This window comes from Hemicordylus capensis, chromosome 3 (genome assembly GCF_027244095.1).
Source record: "Hemicordylus capensis ecotype Gifberg chromosome 3, rHemCap1.1.pri, whole genome shotgun sequence".
In the NCBI taxonomy this organism is placed as follows: domain Eukaryota; kingdom Metazoa; phylum Chordata; class Lepidosauria; order Squamata; family Cordylidae; genus Hemicordylus; species Hemicordylus capensis.
Window position 1 is genome coordinate 129,417,001 of NC_069659.1, and position 15,348 is coordinate 129,432,348.

A 15,348-nucleotide genomic window follows, 5' to 3' on the forward strand; every position below is an offset into this window, starting at 1 on the left:
GGCCTTCTGCACATGCGATAGACACCTCCTTCCCTCCCCCTTCTCACTCACGTGAAGAGAACAGGTTACTGACCCACGCCCCCCACTCTGGAAGTTGGCACCAGCCATGCATTCCCACCACCGCCTCACCATCTACTAGTGGCATCGCCACTGGTACCATCACCGAGAGCAGCCAGGCGGGGGATGGAGGCAAGAAAGTCCGCAGGGGTGTTCATGGAAAGTGTCCAGTCACAACTGCAGAATCAGTTCAGGAACGAGTCCACATTCAGTTGGATATCCCAGCAGATGGCACAGAGGGGATACCAATGCACAGTGCAAGGAGAGTTGTATTCTATTCAGTAATATTTTGCAGTTGGTTTGTTTGTTTTTTTGGACATTTGTCCCAAGGTGGGTCCTGTAGAGAGTGTGGGGGAGGAGTCAAGAGGAAAAGGGAGGGGAAGGGAAGGAGAAAATGGAATTGTTGCTGAATAAACCTTTAGTTAAATCTACTTAAAATGTCCTTGTGTGTATGAGGGAAGCAGCTATAAAACACTACGCAGAAGAAATCCAATCACCATGTTGATAAGAGAGCAGGCAGGCTGGCTGGCTGTTGGTCTGCTCTTTTGCTGACTTCTCTGTGTTTGTTTGGAGGGGAGGAATGCAACCTTCCCTTCTCTCCCTAATCTGATCGGTATCAGATCAGATACAGATCTGATCTCTATGCACAGCATTATGGCCCATTCCCAAAATGAGATGCCATAAAACACTGGAAGGAACAGCAAACTGTAAGACTGGACGAATTAGGTAAGAAACTGGCATAAGAAGCCAGAAAGCTCTTTTAGGGCATATGAATATATTCTTTTAGCGCATATGAAACTGCTTTTCAAATAATTGCAGAAGCTTTCCATGTGGGTGTTAAAGTGGGGAAAATCCACTAGGTATCTCTTTAATGAGTGGAGGCCTTTATACCATTTGAGAGAGTTTAATTTCAGAGAAAATTCAGATAAGAACTTGATTTGTTAACAACATATCGGGAGCACTCTCAATGGAGTCACACCGGAAAAGAAAGCTATAAGGCTAATATGGTAATACTGACGTCATTAGGAAAAACAATATCAGGAGAGGTAGTTTAGTCCAGTCGCAGAGCATAGCATCAGTGGTCAATAAGAGAACTAGTTCACCGTTTCATTGAATACAGGAGCATATTAACCGTGTGCAAAAGGAATAACCCCAATATGCTTAATCACATTCATGACAGTACTTCCATTTATTGCCAATTGAATTTATTGCCACCATTTATTACCAAAGCTTAAGTTTTTACTTGAAAGTGGGGGCAGGGGGCAGGAGGACCATTTCAAACAGTATCGTTTTCAGTGTTTTAAGAACAATAACCATAAGAGCAAGGAGAAAAATGATAATGCAATAAGTGCATGCCATGATTATCCTCTATGCTGGCCCTATATGATGGCCCTACATCCTTTCTGTACCAAGGGCCTGTATCCAGGTTCAGTATATCCAGGAACCTAGTCACATCTGTACCACACATCTGTACACTCATACAGCCTAACATCTGAATTGGGCTTTTGAGATTCATCTGCTCTTATTGCTCCTTAGCTGTAGCTGTTCCCACTTCCCCTTTTTTATCCCCGAAATTTAGCCCACCTCCTCTGGATTAGCCAATCGTGGCATATACAAACCAGATGGAACATAATGACCTCCAGACAGAAAAAAACAAACCTCAGATGGATAAAAGGCCAAGGTTGCTTAACCTTTTGTATAAGGAACTCTTAACACAAAATGGGGGACAGGCAGCCATTTTATACATATCAAAATGAAGAACAAGCACATGTACAACAAAATGGAGGTTTTGGCCACATCCTCCACAAGATTGTAGGGGCTGTGTCAAACACTTTGTGGAAATCAAGACATACAACAATGGCTGCAGCATCTCCATACTCTACAAAACTAGGAACTCTGTTGAAAAAGGAGGGGAGATTAGCCTGGCATGGCTTGTTCTTGACGCATTCATGAGGGCTCCTACTAGTAATCACCAGATTCTTTCTTTCTGCAGTGCTCACAGACTGAAATCTGATAATATTTGCCCATTTAACTTCATGAAATTGATTGCCAGGTGGTCTAGGACCAACAAACGGAATTACTGCGTCTGGAGGATTTGGAGGATAGGCCTGGCTTGCAGAGCGCTGCTAGGGCAGAAGGAGCAATCCTGCTTCTCTTTGATTAGTGGATCCTGCCTCTTTGCAAAGCCTGTCTTTGTGGCTCTCAAGATCCTACTCAGGGCTACTTGAGAACATCTTGCAAGAGTTCTGTCATGAAGTTCTTTTGCACCCATACCCCCAAATAAATGACACAACACAGGAAATGGGTTAAAACTAGGGCAGTAACTTTATTAACCTAGTTTCAACAAAGAGCTGCAGTGTAGCCAAGCCACAGTGCAGCTGCCACCCCTAGGGTGCAGCACTGTATCCCCTTCTCTGACCTGACATCATGATGATGGTGACCAAGGGGCTACTCTATTTAAAGGCAACGCTCCTAACATTGGCCAGATTAAAACCCCCTTCCAGTGCAACAGTGTAGAGTAGGCAAAAAACCAGCCACCTCCAGGCCAATCTGGGTGGATGGGGAAAATTCCTACTCGGCCCCAAAAGGCGGCCAGCTAATCCCACACTGTCGCCAGGGGCGGGGGGCATGAGCGGATGCCAAGGTGTTCCTGCAGAAAGCCAGCAGAGGTTGGGGATTGCTTTTATTAGCATGCCCTCATCCCGCTGGATAGCCCTACGGACCGAGAATAAGGGATGTGCTCAGATCATTTTGGCGCCTCATTAGAGAGGCACCGAATGATTCACCCAGGTCAGGTGTGCCGATTCAGGAACATCCCTACCGAGGATGCAGTCACAGCATGGCCCACTGTGTTTTCCAGACTTGTTTCTTATACCCTGCCAGGAATGGATTGCAAACCAGCACCCTACACTGCATGCAGTGCTAGGAGAAGGTCTTGCACCCATGCTCAGTATCAAGAGATGGGGCAGAGGAAAGGGTTGCAAACACAGGCCACAACTTTAGAAACTAGTTTGAAAGGAGTTCCGTAAACTAAGGTGTGGCTTCCACTCCCGGGGTGAAGCTTTGTGGTGCAACCATGCCTCCCTGTTAAGAAGGGGCGATTTTTTGCCTCAGAGGTGAAGGAAAACATCCGCTGTAAGGAGAACTATCCTTCCTTCCACACAGAAGAATCCTTTGGTGGTGGGTTCTTCTCCCAACACCTTGAATGGACTTAAGGCTTTTGGGAACCTAGCCAGAATGGGATTGGGAATCTGGTGCAGGGTTGCTCTCCTCAACCTCTTCCTGCCTTGTCTAGGGCCCACAATTCCATTCACCCACAGGGGGAGATTTGTCACAGTGTTGATGTGTATTGACCTGGCTGAGTTTGCCCTCAGCACTTGCCTCGATAACAATGCCAAGAGGGAGTCCAGGAAGCGCTTCTTTGCTGGTAGGATGGAGAGAGAAGAAAAAGATAACAAGTGTGAGCTTCAGAATGGCAGACCTGCTATGACTTAAATGTCATTTTCTCAATGACCCTTGGTTTCAACTACCTTGGTTTCATGTTGATGTCTTTATCCAGCCCCCTGCCAAAGAGCTGCTGCCCAAAATGTGTTGGGTTTTCTTCATAAACACATGGGGTTCTGCACCGGCAGACTATATTAATTATTGCAGGGCTGGCCAACCTGAGGCTCTCTAGCTGTCATTGGACTACAACTCCCATCACCCCCTGCTGCTGCTGTAGGCACTACAGTTCCAGTAACCCCCTGCCACAATGCGTGTTGGCTAGGGATGACTGGACTACAGCTTCTATCATCCCTGGCCACCATTTCTTGTGATGGGGTGATGGGAGCTGTAGTTCCTCCACCAGCAGCTATGGATGATGATAATTGTAGTCCAACAACAGCTGGAGAGCCTCAGGTGGTCCATGACTAGCTCCTTGGGTTCCTCTGTGCCTTTTCTCCTGGCTTTGGCTGTCTGCTGTTCTTACTGGGGGCTGCTGAGTAAGGGCATGGAGGCTGTGTGCCCTCCTCCCCCAACAAAATGAAGCTCTTGTTAAGAAGGGGCACTTAAGCAGAAGAGAGCAAAAGTGCCATTTTCTCTGAAGAGAAAGGAACTTGCTCAGCCCCTTCTCCCTGCTGTGGTAGCTGCTTCTTTTCCATGGTTGGCCAGAATAAGTGGCAGTCAAGCTATCCTGTCTGATTGTTTCGGTACTCCCCTAAGCATTGCCCACCCCCTCACCCCAGGAGAAACTACTACCAGGCTGATTGCCACAGCCTGTGTATTCTTATTGTCTTTTACCTTTTCCCTCTGGGGGTAGGGGTGGGCAGTGCTTGGATAGCTCCCAAATCAGACAGGAGGATAGCTTGATGTTTTGGCGCGGGGGTGTATGTGTCACCAGGAGGCTGCAGCAGGAGGAAGGAGCAATTGAAGCAAGCTCCCTTCTTCTCAGAGAAAATGGATGTCTGTGGTTCTTCTAAGGAAACTGTACGGACTCCTTCTTAGCAAGTATCTGCGTGGGCTTCGTTGCTCCCCTCACGCCTCTATTGACTGTTCCTGCCCAGTGGGCCTTTTGCCTTCTGTTGCCCAGTGAGGGTCTCATTTTCTCGTACCCTGCCCCCCGCCCACAAGACACTTTCCTCCTTCTCTTGCCAATCCCTTCTGCATAGCCCCTTTGCTCCCCAGACACAACCACATCCAAGACTTCTGAGGATCCATCCCCCAATTGGGTTTGTCAAGTCTTTGCACCCAAATTGGGAAAAACGGGGAAAGGAACTGAGCAAATTAAAAACAGAAATACAAAAACAGTAACTGATACTGACTTTGACCTTGGTACAGCCATGATGCAAGTCCTTGGGTAAGAGAGCGTTAATCTCAACATCATTTTCCACTCCTGGGTCAGTGACTGGAGATCCTCCATCTAGAGCTGCCCCATACTCCTGGGATTCTGCAGTTCCCTTGCATTTACTGGCTGTAGTAACTTCTGCAGGAGTTCTCCTCATTTCTCGGCCAGCCTTATAATCCCTACCCTGAGGGAAATCACAGGAGGGGGGCAGGGCAGGACTGAACTGGGGCTAGCTGTGGAAGAGGGGCCAGGACTGAATTGGGGCCAGTTGCAAAAGGGGTGTGTGGGACAGTCCCATGGCCGGCTGCAGAGGGGGGGGGGGGAGAGACTGTCCCGGGGCCGGCTGCAGAAGGGGGTGCGGGTCTGTCCCGGGGCCGGCTGCAGAAGGGGGGTGCGGGACTGTCCCGGGGCCGGCTGCAGAAGGGGGGTACGGGACTGTCCCGTGGCCGGCTGCAGAAGGGGGGTGCGGGACTGTCCCGGGGCCGGCTGCAGAAGGGGGGTACGGGACTGTCCCGGGGCCGGCTGCAGAAGGGGGGTGCGGGACTGTCCCGGGGCCGGCTGCAGAAGGGGGGTGCGGGACTGTCCCGGGGCCGGCTGCAGAAGGGGGGTGCGGGACTGTCCCGGGGCCGGCTGCAGAAGGGGGGTGCGGGACTGTCCCGGGGCCGGCTGCAGAAGGGGGGTACGGGACTGTCCCGGGGCCGGCTGCAGAAGGGGGGTGCGGGACTGTCCCGGGGCCGGCTGCAGAAGGGGGGTGCGGGACTGTCCCGGGGCCGGCTGCAGAAGGGGGGTACGGGACAGTCCCGGGGCCGGCTGCAGAAGGGGGGTGCGGGACAGTCCCGGGGCCGGCTGCAGAAGGGGGGTGCGGGACAGTCCCGGGGCCGGCTGCAGAAGGGGGGTGCGGGACAGTCCCGGGGCCGGCTGCAGAAGGGGGGTGCGGGACAGTCCCGGGGCCGGCTGCAGAAGGGGGGTGCGGGACAGTCCCGGGGCCGGCTGCAGAAGGGGGGTGCGGGACAGTCCCGGGGCTGGCTGCAGAAGGGGGGTGTGGGACAGTCCCGGGGTTGGCTGCAGAAGGGTGGTCAGGACTGAAATGGGTACAGCTGCAGAAGGGGTGTGGTATTGCCCTGGTTCTGGCTGCAGAAGGGTGTGTGTGTGTGGGACCGTCTTGGGGCTGGCTGCAGTAGAGGGGAGGTCCTCCTAAAATGCCAGCATGTCATTATCTCCTTAATTACTAAAGTTGGTATAAGGACCATTCTTATTTCTGAACTAGTCTATTCAATGGTGCCATATTTCATTTTGAAGTGGATAATTGGATTTCCCTCAGGGCAGGGAAGCAGTATATGGCCAGCCTGGTCCTTCTGGCATACATGAAGGAAAATGACAAAACAGAGAAAGCTTTTGATTACATCTAAGTACTATCCATGAAAACAATCTAAGCAGTTTCTCAAATAAAACAAAAACCAAATACCAAAATAAAGCATTACATTCAAGGGCCTGCTACTTAAATGACTTATTTTCTTAATGGCTTTCAGTTTTAACTAGGGATGTACAGAATGACTTGCCCGTGAAAAGGTTTGCTGTGAAAAGAGGCATTTCAAGCAGTTCACTCTCACCACAGAACACCCTACAAAAAGGGGTCGTCTTCGAGATCAACCTAGAACCAACCGGTTTTTATGCAAAGTGGTTTGCTGTTTCGAGCAGTGATTGTGGGCACCATTTTGGAGGGCTGTTATAGAGTTTACCTCTTGCTGATTGGTTTTCTGGCATTGCCTTCCAATTGAATTTTGATGTCCTTGTCCCTTGGTGGGCTTGTCATCATACAAAATCAAGTGTTGTCAGGAGCCACTGTGCCCCCACTGGCTGGGAGGGAGGGAGGAGGGGGGAGCCAAAAGGAGGCAGTTTCAAAGTGTATTTAAGGGGCTGCTCAACAGAGTGAACCACACTCTTTTAGAGGATATCAGAGTGGGAAGACTGCAGCAGAGCAGAGAGTGGTGGCAGAGAGACTGTGCCAGTGTCTGGCTTACTCTCCTTTTCCCCTTGCCAACTGCTTATTTTTCTATTATTTTTAAAATTGTACCAACAGCCTTAGTAGTAGTGGGTTTAACTGGGTGCTGCTGTGGTTTTAAATTTGGTTTCTTTGTGGCTCCCCCCGCCTTCTGACTTGCAACAGTCCTCGGTGCCTTTGATAACTGGGATGCTGAGATCCCTCCCCCCCACTTCCCCTTTGGCAGCCCCAAACTGCGCCTTGCTGTCTGCTGCTGTGTGCCTGGGTAATTTTGTTTTTATAGGCTGTGGCTGCCTAGCCTGCCAGGCTGCCTCTTTTCCCCAGGTGTCTCCTGGATTTATTTATTTTGCAAACCTTTTCTTTTAGTCTTTGGGTGGATGGGTGCCCAACTACCCTCCCCTCTAGCTGTGTCTGCTCGGCTCAAGTGCCGCCTGGAGCTCCTGGTCATACAGACTCAACCAGAAGATGCCGAGTCAGGTAGCCCTCAAACAATCAGAAGATAGAATATCTTGACTGGCATCTTTTCTGGCCAATCAGGGAAGACAGGAGGCTCCAGCAGGAGGAAGAAGGGGTTCTCCCTTCTCCTCAGAGAAAATGACTGCTTGTAGGTCTTCTGAGGAAGCTGTAAGGATCCCTCCTTAGCAAGTGTCCGTGTTGGCTTGGTTGCTCCCATGCCTTCACTGACTGTTCCTGTCCAGTAGGCCTTTCTTCTCTTGTCATCCACCCCACAACCCAGCTACGCCTTTTCCATCTGTTGCCCAGTGAGGTTCTCTTTTTCTTGTACCCCTTCCCCTCCTGGATACTCCTCTTCTCTTCTTGACTACTGCACCTTCTTTCAAAGTCCACTGTTTCCTTGCTGGATCTTGCTTTATCTTTACACATCTTGTCCTTACACCAGATAGATCAAAGGAAACACCACTTGTCCCCAAAATCAGTCATGGTCCTGTTTTGGAGCCTCTTTTTCTATAGATATAAGGAAAAAAACAGATACATCCAGTTGTGTAAGCAGTTAGCCCACAGTTCCCGGGTCTGGGTGGTGTGCAGCCTGGAAGAGCAGGGAGGAGGGACTGTGTGACTTTGTAACTCTTTTCAGCCACACTCATGATCCACAAATATTACAAATGTTGATATGCTATTTTCAACCAAAAAGGATTCTCAACGTTATTTACATTGCCAAAGGAATGAGAAGAGAGTTCCCGATCCCAAAGGGAACTGGGACACAGTCTATGTAGTGGCACAGCAGGGAGACCAGCAGTAGCCCCAGAAGGATGCTAGGCTGGGTTGATGAGGGGACCGTTGCTCCCCATCCTGCTAAATAGAAGAGAGTCACCACTTCACAAAGTGGTGCTTTGCTCAGTGGGCAGGCGTGAAGTTCAAACTGTATGCCACAAGAAGGCCTGAAGAGATTTCCTTGTCCCCAAAGGACTCACAGTAGCCACCTAATGGCACAGCGGGGAAATAACTTGACTAGCAAGCCAGGGGTTGGCAGTTCGAATCCCCACTGATATGTTTCCCAGACTATGGGAAACACCTAGATTGGGCAGCAGCGATATAGGAAGATGCTGAATGGCATCATCTCATACTGCGTGGGAGATGGCAATGGTAAAACTCTCCTGTATTCTACCAAAGACAACCACAAAGACACCCACTTGATGGTACACTTTACCTTTAAATGACTCACAAGCATGCACACACCCACACACGACACCAGCAACAGCCAAGGTGCTGAATTGGGACAGTTGCTCCCCTCCCACCACTAAATATGAGAACTACCCACAAAGGTGCCTCTTTGCCCATTTAGCAAGGCTGATTTTGACACAAGGGAGACCCTGAAAGGGGCACTGTGTTGGACTAAATAGGGACAATTGCTCTCCATGTGCCAACGGAAGAGTCTCATTGTTAAATGGTGCCTCTTGGTCTGGTTAACAGGGGTCTTATTATTAGCAGATAAAGCAAACTTTATAGAAACCCCCTTAGTCTCCTCCAAAGAGAGCAGAGGGAGGGCAGGGCTCCCTTGAAACTCACCACTTGATGAAATGGGCCACAGCACAGAAGAGAAGCCCCTTCCATCATGATGTCTATGACTCCCCTGGCAGGATGCTGAAAGTGCCCAGGAGTTGCCTGTTGGGGTCCTTGAAGCCTTTAACTGCATCTGGAGAATAAACGTTCTGCTAACCCTGTCAGAGGAAAGCAGAGAAGAGAGGAAGCAGCTACTCTCCCAGATCCCAGAAACTGACTCCCAAGAAACTTCTGAGCAGTTGACAGTTAAGAGGACAGTTAGGTGATGTCATAAAGGGTGATGCCAGAAAGAGAACAAAGAGTTTGAAAAAAAACAAAAACCCCAGTTAGGCTTGCTTAGAAAGCAGGCAGTTTCCCCAAAGCATTGAGAACCACAAGTTTAAAATCTAAATTAAAAAATACTGTATTTATTTATCATATTGTCATACCACCTGGGGCAGTTCACAAGTTAGCCCACTTGCACCTCAAACGTTTACGCATCTACCATCTTGAATTGGGGTGGTTGATAACAGAAACTACGCTGGCGAGGTGTCCTTATGTGTCCCTACAACTGTACCCAATTTGTTTTATATTGGTCCAGGCACTGCAAAGTTGATAGGGACACACACACACACACACATGGCTGGGTAAGCACATAAGCCTACTGGAATGTAGGCTTAAAAGGGGGAATCTTGCAAGCTATGAACACTAAAAGGTAAACATTCAGTTTCTAAAAATATGAAAAGTGGCAGATTCTTCATTTGTTCCTGATTTATTTCCTACAAGGTTAATATAGATAGCCTTTGACCAAAGTGTAACTTAACAGAGTACATGTGTAAGATATGAGCCCTGTTCAGTCATTACTGTACAGAGACCGTGCGCCCAGGTACAAAGGGTACAGGTATCCACAAGCTACCCCACCCACCCACCATGCCAACCTGCTCCATCGTGAGCTCTTCCCAAGTCCAGTATTTGTCTCAGAGGCAAATGCGTTGCTGTACCTGTAGGTTTTACAGACAGAGCTTTCCCCCCCCAAATCCACTCCTGATTGGACTGTGCCATTCCACATATTCGCTGGATTTAACCTGACCTCCATGCGGGCTGTCAGGGACTGGGACAGACAGAGCTTTGTCCGTCCTGTTCTCCGCCCCCCCCCCGCCAAGGTAGGCTGCGAATTGTGGCTTAGCCCAAGGTATGTCTGAATTAAAATAATCAATTAAATAATAAGCCATTTCCAGTGGCTTTTGAAAAAAACTTTGATGTTTTTGTTAAGCTCCAAAGTTTGTCTTTGATGTGTGTAGGAGAGCAGCCAAGGGCTATGTGAATTCTCCACCTAATCCCCTGGATTAAACTTTCTCAAATCTGCTGCAAAGTAGATTCGCTCCTTGGATACCCCACAGCATAAAGTCCTGTCTGTAAAACCTCCTGGGGGAGTTTCTTTCCATGGTCTGGAAAACCTGGCAGCCAGCATTCCAAATCATGGGCAGATGCTCTCCTTTGGTTCAGCATTTGTCTCTGTCTTCAAGGAGAGCCAGGGGTGTGGCCATGCATGCCCACTGGCCAGCTGGAGGGCGGAGCATGGGTCTGGATGAGAGTATGGAATCTTGGGTCAGGTGCCAGGCCCACCGTGCTGCTGATGCTGGTGATGAGTCCCTCATTTTCAAAATTTTCTGCTCCCTTTCCCACCACCCCACCTGTCCCAAGGCTCACCGACCACCACTGGGATGGGGGAGGGTTCCCTGGCACACTCACATTTTCCTGTAGCCAGGTACACAGCAGAAAAGAAGTTTCTTACAACTTGGACTATAATATAATAATAGGACTGTTTGTGATGGGGTTGGGCTAAGGCAGAGGAATAGCTGAGGAGGATGAGGATGTGGCCTGAACCACATCCCTACATCTGATGTCAGATGCAGGGGGTATGGCCACATTAAGAAATGGGGCCACGTACTCCATTTGGAAGGAAACTTTGGCTGTTTGTAGCGTGGCTGGGAGTGCCTCTCCCTGCATGGTTCCGTTTTTTAAAAGCTTCAGCCAGCACTGGGTTCCCAGTCTGGCTGGAAAACGTATCTCTGCTTTTGCAAGCAGGCAGAGGCGCTCCTGGCCATGTGGTGCCTGCCAAAGTTTACCCACAATTGGGGTGTGCAGCCTTGTTTGCTAAAATGGCCATGCCCCCTGTGTCTGATGCCAGATGGGGTGGGGTTTGTGACCCATGGTAGGCTGAACAGAGGCCACTGGCATCCTCGCTCTGCCCCTGACTTCCCTAAAGTCCTGCCTGGAATTGGTAATGGGCTGGATGAAGAAGAACAAACTGAAGCTGAATCCAAATGATATCGAAGCACTCATTGTAGGAAGTCGGAACTTAGGAAATGGTTTAGATCTGCCTGTTCAGGATAGAATTACATTCCCCTTGAAAGAAAGGGTACATAGTCTGAGAGAACCTGTGGACCCAAATTTCCCCCTGATATCTTACATGGAGGCAATGGCCAGCAGTGCTTTTTATCAGCTTTGGCTGATAAAGCAGCTACGTCCATTTCTGGAGACAGACCTGAAAACAGTGGTGCATATGCTGGTAACATTCAGGCTTAGCTACTGCAATGCACACTTTATGTAGGGCTGCCTTTGTACACAGTCTGGAAACTGTAAGTAGTGCAGAATGCAGCAGCCAGGCTGATCTCCAGGGCTACATGGAAAAATGACATTCCTCCTAGTTTACAAGAACTACATCGGCTGCCAGTTGGTTTCTAGCCAAATTCAAAAGGTTGGTTATTACCAAGTCCTGAATGGCTTGGACCCAGGATATTTAAGAGAGCACCTTATTTTATATGAAGATCATATTTTTTTTTAAAAGCCCAGTTAGATTGTATACCCAAAAGGAGGAAAGGTACCACTAAGTCCAGGAGGTTGCCCGCATGGCTAACAGGTAAAGTCAAGGAAGCCATGAAAGGGAAGACTTCCTTCCGAAATTGAAAGGCCTGTCCAAATGAAGAGAACAGAAAGGAGCACAAACTCTGGCAAAAGAAATGCAAGGTGACAATAAGGGAGGTGAAAAGAGAGTTTGAGGAACATTTAGTTAAAAGCTTCAAGGGGGATAACAAAAACGTCTTTAAATACATTAGAAACAGGAAACCTGCCAGGGAGGCAGTTGGACCATTAGACAATGAGGGAGTGGAAGGTATTATGAAGGAGGATATGGAGGTTGCAGAGAAGCTAAGTGAGTTCTTTGCATCCGTCTTCACAGCAGAGGATACTGAGCATATTACCTGTTCCTGAACCAGGCTTTTTGGGGATGGAGGCTAAAGAACTGAGTCAGATAGAAGTGACAAGAGATTATGTTCTGAACTGTCTGGAAAAACTGAAAACTAGCAAATCTCCAGGGCTGGCTGGCATCCATCCAAGAGTCCTCAAAGAACTCAAATGTGAAATTGCCAACCTCCTTGCTAAAATATATAACTTATCCCTGCAATCGCACTCTGTACCGGAGGACTGGAAAGTAGACAATGTAGCACTGATTTTCAAAAAGGGATCCAGGGGCGATCCGGGAAATTACAGGCGGTTAACTTAATGTCCGTTCCAGGCAAATTGATGGAAAGCATTTGAGGTATATAGGCTTTGGTGTGTAATGAATCCTCATAGGGATTCATTATGAGGAAAGGTTATTAGACACCAAAGAGCCTAAACATTTTGGGGAAAAACCCCTAGAACATAAACTGAGTAGTACCCCACAGTCTTGCGGGTGGGAGTGGGGTGTAGTTGGCACATGGCAGTTGACAGTTGGCATTGTCATGGGAGGAGAGCTGGTCTTTTGGTAGCAAGCATGGTGCTCTGTTACAGTTTCCTCCCAGCTCCACCCCAGCCACAAATGGGAAATATATCCATTAGGCCCTTGGAAATATATCCAAGGCTGCTGGGAGAAAGCAAATGGAATGGAAGAGAAGTGGCAATATTAGATCAACTCTCCTGGCTGGGAGAGTTGTTTCATCATTACATCTACATAAATGGCTTGGAGTTGACCTTGGGGATAAGCAGGTCTCTTCTCCCTTCTGGGAGACCTGGGCCCTGGGCAGCTGACCACAAACACCAACCCCTGATGTCGGCCCTGCCCTTTAGCACCCTTCAGGTAATGCTGAGTATATAAGACAAATGTGATTAATAGCTTTTTAACAGCAGGCAGCATTTCAGCTCAGAGCATGCACATCATACATGGAACAAAATGTTGGACCATCAGACATCCATTTCCCCCATTACATACATTTGAACCACTTTGGGAGCATTTCCAGTAGGGGATATGTATTTGTGTTTGCTAATACAAGCTGAACTTCCAGTGCATACTGACATACTGGTAGATACTTGTAAAGAAAAGCACAGCTGAAATGGCCAGACAGCTCAGTCCAAGTGTTCTGATTGTTATTTAGTCATTAGTTAATGAGGCTGGCTGAATATTGATGCTCTGCTTTGAATGAAGAATCACAGAGAGATGGGCCTTCTCTGCTGCCGCCCTGGCACTCTGGAATGCACTCCCTTTTGCGATGAGAGCCTCCCCATGTCTGACAAATCTTTAAAAGTCATTAAAGAGCTACCTTTTCACCCAAGCTTTTAAATGTAATTGTGGTTTTTAATTGTTTTAAGGTTTTTACTTTTGTGTTTTGGCTTTCATGTTGTTGTAAGACATAAGACAAACTTCTGTTGTTTGTTTATTTATTAAATTTTCTTGTATACCACCTCCTCCAAAGACTCTAGGCAGTGAACAACAACAATAACAATGTTTTTTTTAAAAAAATTAAAGGGCATAAGAAGGACCCTAAAAGCCGCTAAGCGGGTGTGTGTGTGTGAATCAATCTGGGGGGGGGGGGTGTTCCAAAGAAGAGGGACAGCCACAGAGAAGGCCTTCCTATAGGTGGTGGCACTGTGCACTACACCAGGGCCTGGGACACTAAGGAGGGCCAGCTGAGAGGACCTCACAGGATGGGATACAACCGGCTGAGAGAGGCGATCCCGGTCACAGAGCAGCTTTTAAAATTATGCTTGATGGATAGCCAACAGGAGCTGGGCGGTATCCAGTTCAGCAAATGCCATCCCTTAAGGTGCGAGGATGTAAATGCTTCAGATTAGGGATGTGCATGAGCCAGTTTGGTGCCTTGTCTGGAAAGCACTGAAATGGCTTGGGCGCTGGCGTTTGACCTGGTGCGACAGGGTGGGGGCCGTTTCCCTTAAGGAGCCAATAAGGAGCTCCTTACCTGCTTCTCCCAGCCCCACCACTTTTCCAGCATGGTGCCTGGTCTCCAACTGGCCACTGCAAGATCTCTTAAGCCCAAAACAATCACAGTATTGGGGCGAGACACAAAAAACAGCTTTTGAAAATATTAAAAATGCCCTCAGCAAGCCCCCATTTTTGCTCATCTACAATCTAAATAAAGCCATAAAGTTCTCAGCTGATGCCTCCTCTTACGGCTTAGGGGGAGTCCTCCTCCAGGAACCATCTCCAGTTTGCTGGAAACCTATAGCTTATGCATCAAGATCACTTACCTCCCCTCCTGCAGCACCTGAAAGTTGCTCGGAGCTGCAGTGTGCCGCCCAGCACTCCCTGTGGCAGGGGGATCAGTTCCACCACTCACCTGGCTTCCACGGAGCCGACCCCTTGTCAGCAGCCAAGTGAGTGGCAGAGCTGATCCCCTGCTGCAGGGAGTTCTGGGTAGCGTGCTGCAGCTTGGAGCAGCTTTCAGGTACTGCTGGAACAGAGGTAAGCACCTTCTAATTTATGCTTAAAGGTGCCTCTTGCTGCCCCCCACCCCGCAACAGCACCCACACTGGCTACTACTGCTTTATAGTATTTTGTTATTTTCATTTAAATGGGAAAAAAGTAGTTTTGGGATGTTATCCCACCTTAAAAAGGGGAATATTGTAATAGTTGTATATAGTTCAGGGCCACTAGGTGGCACTGTGTGGGGAGAAAGGGGAGGTTTGGAAAGGGAAGATTAAAGTTAGTTTCTGTTTCAGCTCAAAATGCTGTCCAGGCTTTTTGTTATCTCCATCATGACAGCCTAGATGGCTTTAAGAAGGGCTTAGATAAATTCATGGAGGACAAGTCTAACAATGGCTACTGGTCCGAGGGCTAAAGGCCACCTCCAGCCTCAGACTCAAAATGCCTCTAAATACCACTTGCAGTGGAGTAACAGCAGGAAAGAGGGCATGCCCTCAGCTCTTGCTTGTGGGCTTCCCAGAGGCATCTGGTGGGCCACTGTGTGAAACAGGATGCTGGACTAGATACACCTTGGGCCTGATCCAGCAGGTCTGTTCTTAAGTTCTTATAATACTAAGATGCAGCTTAAATGTTTAGTAATGGTCCTGTATTTCTTCAGAACTTCACATTTGAATGGGCCCATCATCATCATCTGCCTATACATGCAAAGTTAACTAGCAAAGTTAGAAAGTTGTTCCCTAGCTGATATATTGAACATCTGAATGGCGG

The 15,348-nt window shown here is 48.5% G+C and overlaps 3 long non-coding RNA genes across 13 annotated transcripts in view; 1 reads left to right on the forward strand and 2 right to left on the reverse strand.

Moving 5' to 3' along the window:
- LOC128348764 (uncharacterized) overlaps window positions 1–15,348 on the forward strand; it is a 210,995-nt gene that overhangs the window by 20,014 nt on the left and 175,633 nt on the right. The gene's annotated exons all lie outside the window — the stretch shown is intronic.
- LOC128348766 (uncharacterized) lies at window positions 2,360–5,549 on the reverse strand. Its single transcript, XR_008318312.1, has 2 exons — window positions 4,857–5,549; window positions 2,360–3,481 (listed from the first exon to the last, which is right to left on the reverse strand). It is a non-coding gene; the product is annotated as an uncharacterized LOC128348766 (long non-coding RNA).
- Window positions 5,673–9,146, reverse strand: LOC128348765 (uncharacterized). The gene is made up of 3 exons (XR_008318311.1): window positions 8,907–9,146; window positions 7,711–7,844; window positions 5,673–6,234 (listed from the first exon to the last, which is right to left on the reverse strand). It is a non-coding gene; the product is annotated as an uncharacterized LOC128348765 (long non-coding RNA).